This window comes from Nilaparvata lugens, chromosome 3 (genome assembly GCF_014356525.2).
Source record: "Nilaparvata lugens isolate BPH chromosome 3, ASM1435652v1, whole genome shotgun sequence".
Classification (NCBI taxonomy): Eukaryota; Metazoa; Arthropoda; class Insecta; order Hemiptera; family Delphacidae; genus Nilaparvata; species Nilaparvata lugens.
Window position 1 is genome coordinate 54,473,747 of NC_052506.1, and position 9,664 is coordinate 54,483,410.

At 34.1% G+C, this 9,664-nt stretch overlaps 1 protein-coding gene across 4 annotated transcripts in view; it reads left to right on the forward strand.

Moving 5' to 3' along the window:
- Positions 1-9,664, forward strand: part of LOC111056165 (activating signal cointegrator 1 complex subunit 1) — a 68,050-nt gene that overhangs the window by 35,884 nt on the left and 22,502 nt on the right. The gene's annotated exons all lie outside the window — the stretch shown is intronic.

Consider the following 9,664-nt stretch of genomic DNA (forward strand, 5'->3'; position numbering starts at 1 on the left):
CAACTAAATTCAATCGCACTAGAAACTTTGAAATTTTTTATTGCGTCAGAAACATATGCATGGTAACCTACAAATAAGCAAGGAAATTGATCGAACCAGTCTTTTGACCGTGTTCAAATAATTTGATCGCCCGTTCGGCGGCAGTCAAACTTAACCATTGGTTTGACCGTGGTTAAACTTAACTGGTGTTGGTGGAACGAATTATTTCTGATTTGATCAGCTGATAGACTTTAACTATGTTCAAATGCCTTGACCAAGGTTGGTGAAACGGGGCATAAGTGTTTATATGTTGCGCATTTACGGCGAAACGCGGTAATAGATTTCCATGAAATTTGACAGGTATGTTCCTTTTTTAATTGCGCGTCGACGTATATACAAGGTTTTTGGAAATTTTTCATTTCAAGTATAATATAAAAGGAAAAAGGAGCCTCCTTCATACGCCAATATTAGAGTTAAAATCAGACTATAAAATTATTCATCATAAATCAGCTGGCAAGTGATTACACAGATGTGTGGAGAAGCCAGTCTATTGCTGTATCTACATAAGGTCTATAGTTTCAATCAGGTACTTGTGGATGAGAATACTGTGTGAGGTCTACTGTTCACAGAACTACTAGTTTTGATACAGTACCACACACATGAATTCTCTCACTCACTTCCATCATCAACAGACGACGAAATAATTTATTATCAGCTGTTTTTCCAAGGATGAATAATAATTATCCTTTTAATGTCCTTCAGCGAGTTTTTCCAGGGATTTGACCTAGTGCAATCGATTTTTATATTATAAACCTACTATGTTCTGAATTTCGTGGAAATCGTTAGAGCCGTTTTCGAGATCCGGTGAAATACAAACATATAAACAGAAATTGCTCGTTTAATAGTATTGGATTTATGCAAAATTTCAAGTTAATCAGTCCAGTAGTTCAGACGTGATAATGCGTGAAATATAATTTTCCTATCCCGTACGTCTATAAGCCAGTTTTTTACTTTATTATAGATATAGTTAACGACTGCAAGTTTTAGGAATCTGTGGAACAGAATAGTGGTAAAACTATGATAGCGCCAGAGGTGTCTCAAACACAATAGTAGGTACATTAACTTTTTGAGAGTGAATTCAAACAACAGAACTGTAAGTTGTCAACCTTATCATTTTACCTCCATTTAGAGAGGCTTTTGTTTGAGCCGAATATAAAATATAAATAAAGCTTTATTATTATATAGTCAACGCTGAAAAAAAAGGTTTCATCACCAGGAATACTATAATTCCATGAGGGAGCAGTGAGCCATTAATTTGAGTTGAACATAGTTCAATCACTTCCATTATGATTGTTATAAATCAATACGTATGAAATTATTTTGCTACAGAATAAAAAACCTTTGATTGGAGTGTCCCTGACTACTACAATATATGAATAAACATTTGGATCAAATATAAGGAATTACTCACATCTCTCATCAACTCGTATTTTTTATTTACAAAATATTAACGAAAAAATATATATTGAATGAACTCATGTCTAGTACTCGAGTTTGTCTGGCCGTGCTACAAATAAATGTCGGTATATGTTTGACATTTGGTTTTTCTATAATCTTGTCTATGAAGAAAGATTTTAATGTGATTTTTCATGGCATAAAATTTGAATTTGAAAAAAGAATTATCAACAAAAACCTAACCAAAGAAAATCCCTGTGCTCAGTTCTAATCGGAATGAAGCTTCCTAATGATTCATTGTATTCATTTATACAGTACAATAAGTAAATTATCAAAATGATAGGGAGAGGAAAAATAAGGTAACCTTGTGCCATTCCTCTCTTAAATTTAGATAACACATAGTCCGAAATGGGGAACACTTTTTCATATCAGGATAGTTTACGCTACGTCTGGATTTGACGTCATCGTTCAACAAATACTAATCTATCGAGATGTATATTGACTATACTCGATGTATCGATTTGTTCAATTCCATTATTACAATCAACAACCAATATAACTTATGTTTCTGTATGTATAAGCTTACTAGCTATCTATAACAGCGTTAATAATGCCATTCACCAATACTTTACAAGAATTTGAAGACAAATTAAGGGCACACGAAGTGGAAAAACATGCAAATATAATCAGCTTCAATCTAAACTAACTTTTCTGTGTTTGTCAAACCTTACACTTTCATATTTTTTCTCAAAATATGTGAATTATTCTCTTGCATTTAAATTTAAACAAAATAGGCCTAAATGTTCATCGATATCGAGATGTAGTCGACAGTCAAGCTGGGTTTTTGTTTGTGCATAAATGCCGTCGTCGACCACGACAGGGAGAGAATCTCAGATTGGGTAGGTTTCAATTTGCCTACGTAACCAAAAGATTATGATCAATTATGTTTTAATGGGGCAGGTTGATCTTATACTTTTAAATGGCAATATGTTGATATTATAAGAAATGTTTAATCCTTTAATAATAAAGACAAATAATGAAAAGTTATTTGATCAGCTGTTTTGACCCACTTGAAATTTGGACAATATGAATGTCAACAATGCTTGCCGTCGTCGACTGCGGAAATTGATGCATGAACGAAAATGCACCTTTACTAGCTTGGAGCAGAGGCAGAGATGTAAAATTTGAGGTTAACTTTGCTAAATATTTTTGTAGTTGGCACTGGACGTACACTTACACAGTTTTTGTCTTTGAAAGTTCAGGAGTTCTAAATCAGGACTGAAGTACCTTTTCCTCAAGTAAAAAATGGTCAAATGCAATAAAACAATCTGAACAATTAATTATAATAATACCAAGAACAAATCGATACATCAATAATCAATATACATCTCGATAGATTAACGATGAACGATTCGTTGAACGATGATGTCAATTCCAGACGTAGTGTAAACTACCCTGATATGGAAAACTGCTCACCGTCCAAAATAGGTTAAGTCTCGAAGTTCTTCAATTCACAAAATTTTCAGTTCACAAGTATTTCACAAAGTAGATTTCCAAATTTAGATGCTTCAAAACTAAACATAGGAGAAATATTTCACATTAATATAACTAAAATAGGAAATATTCACAAATTAAAAAATATCAGGGACCGAGCTTCGCTCTGGAGTACAAAAGCATAAACAATTTATTACGAAAGAAGAAATCATAATAACATTTATACAGAAATGTTCTATCCAATCACAATAAATTGAGATTAATTCCCAGAGGAATGCAAAACTTTCCCTCACAAAGCCCAGTTGCACAAAAGCCGGTTAAATTTTAATCCTGATTAACTTCACGTGAACCAAATCAGAAAAGACCATTTCAAAAAGATGGATCTACTGGAATTAATCAGGATTGAAAATAATCCAGCTTTTTTTGCAACCGGCATCGAGTACCTGATTGAATGATTACAAAAGTTCAACTGCTGAGTCATAATTTTGACACAGTCCCACACACATGAACTTCACTCACTTCCATCACCAACAGACGACGAAATAATAATTATCCTTTTCATGTCCTTCAGCGAGTTTTCCCAGGGATGAGACCTAGTGCAATCGAATCTTTATATTATAAACCTACTATGTTATGAATTTTGTGAGAATCGTTAGAGCCGTTTTCGAGATCCGGTGAAATACAAACATATAAACATCTAAACTTTAAACATCTAAACATCCAAACATCTAAACATATAAACAGAAGTTGCTCGTTTAATAGTAAAGGATTTTATTTTGAAGGAATACCGAGAAACAAACTTAACAGAACTAAAAGCACAGCTGATCTTGAATCACAAAAAATATTCTAACATATTACAACATATGTTAGAAAATCATGTGTCAATATTATATCATTTTCATTATGGCGTTCCTTACCATGTTCATGAGCTTACTTAATGGGATCCTTTTTCAACCTTTGAAACCCTTAGAGGCAAAATAAGAAAATATCTCAAAATCCGTTCTTAGTACGCTCCTAGCATGTTTGAAGAATATTTGCGCAAAATTTCAAGTCTGTAGGCCAAGTAGTTTGGGCTGTAGTGTGATTATACATTGACATTTTCGAAAAATGCCCTCTCCTGGACCCCCCTGTGCTCCTGGTCGGAATTTTTCTGCATAGATCTAAGTTATTTTCGTAGCTGAACAAAAAAGTTTCTCATGACTTTGCTGTGCAATGAGCTGTTAAAAATTACAACATTTTTGGGGGGTCCCAGCTCCCTCAGGGGGGAATTAAAAAAAATATGTTGTTAGTGAATGTGTTGAGGCAGGTAACCATAAACAAGTTGTGGAAAAATTAAGGGCCGGTTTCCGAGCGCGGCATTAAGTTAAGTACTAGACTCTAAACAGCTGCAGTCAGAAAATTGGTTTTCAAAACGGGGCGTAGTCGCAGTCATTGTAATTGTCACGTTTGAATTAAATTTCGAAAAACTAGAAAATTGAACACAAAATAGAAAAAAGAGAAAATAGTGTAAAGTTTCAGATATTTTGAATTATTTAGGAATGTCTAATTTCGTCAAGGAAAAACGTTTCCAATTATAGAAATGAGAGAATAAAAACTACGACTACTGTTATAAAAGCTGCAACTACCCCGTTTTGGAAATCTAATTTTCGGACTCCAGCTGTATAGTCTAGGACTTAGCTAAATCCCGAGCTCGTCAAGGAAAAACGTTTCCAATTATAGAAATGAGAGAATAAAAACTACGACTACTGTTATAAAAGCTGCAACTACCCCGTTTTGGAAAGCTAATTTTCGGACTCCAGCTGTCTAGTCTAGGACTTAGCTAAATCCCGACCTCGGAAACCGGTCCTAAGTGGTGTGATTTCAGTACACTAAGTGGTGTTGGGACTTAGGAAGAGGATGAGGAGGAAAGAGGAGGAGGAGGAGGAGGAGGAAGAAGAGGAGGAGGAGGAAGAAGAGGAGGAGGAGGAAGAAGAGGAGGAGGAGGAAGAAGAGGATGAGGAGGAAGAAGAGGAGGAGGAGGAGGAGGAAGAAGAGGAGGAGGAGAAGAAGATGAAGAGAAATAAGAAGAAGAAGAAGAAGAAGAAGAGAAGAAGAAGAGAGAAGAAGAAGAAGAGAAGAAGATAGATTGAATATTGATTTACCGATTAAAAATAAAAGCTGAAAGATGTCTTTATTAAGAAAACATAACGGAGTATTCCGTCTTCCATATTGCTCCATAGAGTCCACCCTATCATTTAACAGTTCTACATCCCTTCTTAGCACTCTGTTCTCGCTCTGTAGACTCAGTATAATAGCCTGTTGAGCCAAAATTAACCCCTCCAGCCTGACTAAAGTCTCTGAATTTATCCAAATTGTTCCAGACATGTTTCTAAGGATTTTTCTAACTTTATCTGTCTCTGACTGATGTTATTTTTAAGATCCATGGTTGTCTTAAAATCGTTCATTGGTTCTACAGACTGAGCCCTATTGGCGGATGTTTAAACAGGAGTTGATTCAGCACTATCATTACGTTGACTGCGTAGATGTTTCAAACATTGATCACAAGACCACGAACTTTTTACAAGTAAATCTAATTCTGCTTCTGAAACGTTTTCCCCTTATACATTGCCCATGAAACTTGAAAGTATAACATTCCAGCTTATCTTTAGCCTGCCGATTAACTGTCAGTTTACAAACGTTGCACACTCTCATGTTCAATCTAATTAGAAAACTTGAGAATACGGAGTCAGTGGACTAATTCACAAATTTAAACCTCGGAAACGAGATAGAATATTCATATACTATCAACGGGCACGGCGAGACAACCAACCACAACTATTTCAGTGGAAGATAAGCAGAGCTTCGAGCGAAAAACTTCTGCTTCTGGCAAGCTCTAATCGACAACTGTTCAATTATAAAAGGTTTGTAACCTGAACACCAAATTGATGAAATTTGTATTTTTCAAGTAATAAAAATCATTTATTCACATTGATTCATCTTTCACTACCCCTGAACTCACTTTGAAAACTAAAATTGAAAGATGGTAACAGTATATTACAATAAAAAAATGCATAGCAGTAAATAAAATGTTTGAATAGCAGTATCTGATACTGAATTTCATTTTCCCAAGATTTGTCTGTATTTTATATGAAATGAAGAAAAACATTGACCATTTGGATTATAGTGATTCATGTTTGAATGAATAACTATATTCAATTCATTCACTCACAATGTTATAGGTTATCCACTATCTAAGTCATTGAAGAACCTATAAATGCCAACATCCTAGCCTCATCGTTACTCATTTTAAAATAACAAATAACGCAGGATTATGTAACGCAGATGTGTGTGTGTGTGTGTGTGTGTGTGTGTGTGTGTGTGTGTGTTTGTGTGTGTGTGCGCGTGTGTATGTGCGTCTATGTACACGATATCTCATCTCCCAATTTATTAACGGGATGACTTGAAATTTTGAACTTAAGGTCCTTACACTATAAGGATCCGACACGAACAATTTCGATCAAATGCGATTCAAGTTGGCGGCTAAAATGGCGAAAATGTTGTCAAAAACAGGGTTTTTCGCGATTTTCTCGAAAACGGCTCCAACGATTTTGATCAAATTTATACCTAAAATAGTCATTGATAAGCTCTATCAACTGCCACAAGTCCCATATCTGTAAAAATTTCAGGAGCTCCGCCCCATCAATGCAGATAGATTCCCAATTATCAGGCTTCAGATACAATTTAAACGAAAAAATCCAAGTGGAAAAGATTGAGCATGAAAATCTCTACAATAATTAATGTTCAGTAACATTTTCACCTAAAATTGAAAATAAGCTTGAAATTCGAGAAAATGTGATTATTCAATATTACAACTGATTGCAACTGTGGATTCTATTAAATCATTCACTATGAAGAGATAGCAGACCCAGCGTTATTGTCCTGTCACCAGCTCTCTCAGATCTTTGAATAGTAGACTTGAGATGCGCGTGAACACTAGCGTCAATTTTCATAACGGCAAGGAAAGTTGTGTGAATGCGCCACACCAGATTTTTTTTCTTGGAACTCTGTATCGAGATCATGTATGACCACCCTCTCATTTGAAAAAATTAATTTGGATTCATATATGGCGGTCAAAGTTGTTGAAGCGATAGAGTAATATTTGAAGAATAATTTTTCATTTCAAATAGGACCCCCAATCAAACCTACTGTCAAATTATTCTCGCAAGAGAAATATTTAGCTATTTTCATAATCTTCATCAACTCTTTATAATATTAAAAGTTGCGGGTTTCAAAGATTACAATACAACTGATCTTGAGCGAGTCCTTCAACCCAGGGGGTTACTTAGTTTAATTAATAATAAATATTGACTTCATTAATCATTAAGTTGAATATATTTTGAAATTTAGTCATATTAAAAATGAAAAATAAAGATTATTTTGACAATTTAATTCAAAATTATTGACTAAAATCAATTAATTACATTGGAATGATTGTTCATTCACTAAAATGAATTCACTAGCTCCACGCTGTATCCTCATTCCGGTGCGAATGGCTATGAAATTACAATTACATGTTAAATGTATAAAATATACAATATATGCATGTAATTCTAAATGAATTGTACCAGATAAAATGAATAGATGAATGTTGAGGGATATGACTGATTCACTTTCTATATTGTACTTTTTGATCAAATAAATCATTAACATATGAATTAAGTGTATAATTACAAATGTATGCGTAAAAGCCCTTTGGCGAAGGTGTATTCGCGCTATTGTGCCATTGCAAAAAGTGCCATACTATCATCAGATATGTCTTTCTCAACACTAACAAGTTTTATTTGCAAAACCTATTTTCAAATGATCTCACAAAGACATTGTGTCTTACATAAGATACTGTAGTTCTCACTAGAACTAATTTTAATTTATCGATCTGATTTGTAGCCGGCAATAAAATTTCATGAAAAGGATTGATATTGAAGTTAAGGTATTGGGTAAGCTCTAACACTCTTAATCTTTATTAGCACACATATAATTCCTCAAGGTACCTTTCTTTGCGAATTATTGTTCACTGCAACGGACGATAGTATTGTGTAGTACAATGTGTTCTACAATATAATATATCATATCAGCTATCATTGGATTAAGGCATAACTATTATAACCTAATATGTATTACTCCAACGATTCCACAACCAGCGGCGTATACGAAAAATATGCTATCATTAGTTCATCCGTCATTGATCAATTCCGTCATTCTTACCTGGAAAATCATTTCCTATGTGTCTCTCCCTTCTGCTGTAGATTAGTGACGTATCCAATGTATGAGGGGTAATTGCATCCAGCTTTTCGTTGATTAATCTGAATCTTCTTTTCACAGCCATTGCGATTTCCATCAGTTGAAAACTTATTGAGAATTGGTGGTAATGTTCAGCGAGGCCAACTATCAAAAAGATGGTCATTGTTGGTGTGTTTAAATGCGTGTAATGTGGTAAATGATGAAAAATGTCGAGTAGTGAAATGTAGATAAAGCAGATCAATATTATTGAAGTCAGCTCGCAACTACTTGTATGAGGCTCTTGTTGTAATACTTTATCAATTTTATGCAGAGTTTTCATGATGGCACAAAGTCTCTTACACTTGAAAGGAGCTGTAAAAAAACTGACCATCAGTGTACTGATTATGCAGACTTTATTGAGGAATGTAGCAATTACTATGGTAGGATCGCTTTGAAAGCTATTGTAGTTAGATGTTTCCCAATGCGTACACTTTACTACTATGATGCTGGCGAAAATAAAAACGCTGTATGCCAGGCTGAAAGGTGAAGTTTTAATAGTTGTTTTTCCGCTTTTCGGGTCTTTCAAAAATGTTATCGGAGCGGCACCAATGAGCTTCCAAAATAAGAACAGACTTTTTCTTGTCCACAATACTACCTCCGTTTCTCGCATCAATGATGAATCTTCAAGACACATTTTTCGAATTATTAAATTAATTTTCATTGAAAATTGATTCAAAATTGTCTTCTTTTATTAAAATCTTAGAAGAGCATAGACCAGAAGTCGCTTTTTAATATTGAGAGTAGTTACAAAACACAATGAAAGTCTTCAATTCTGATGACTCAATTCTCAATAGTCTCAGTTTTAATAACGTACGTAATCACCCATTGGAATCCATCTATGTATAGTGTGGATATCCATGTAAGATTTTGATTTTACGACTTGTAATATTGAAAATAAGGGATGGAGTCGAATTGGGTGTTTATCGCAGAAATTTTCAAACTTTTAACGTGAATTTAGTAGAAATGAATTTCATTGTTTTGAATTGAAATTTATTCGCTTTCGTCTGAGCAATATATCATTTTGTTTTGGAAGTAATTGTCTGAAAGTTTTCCAAGAAAGTGTTCAACACCGCGCCTAAATTTAGAATAGATATGAAAACTTGTTTCTGTAGGCTTTAAATGAGTATGCATCACAAATAATTGATAAAACATAACCTATAATTATTCTCAATTTGAGAAACATAATTCTCGTGAATGTTACTTGGACCTCTCCCTAATCGATGGTCAATCATTCTATTGAACATAAATGGTGGTCGGTTGATGAGTAATAATCATAGTTTATTTACCATATATTTTCGATAAAAGGCACTGTATTTAGTATGAGTGATTTTATTTGAATTAAGGTCTAATAAATTTGTTTACTAATATTCAGATTCAGGTAATTATATGGGTGACTGATGTCATTTCAACTGTGCTTAAA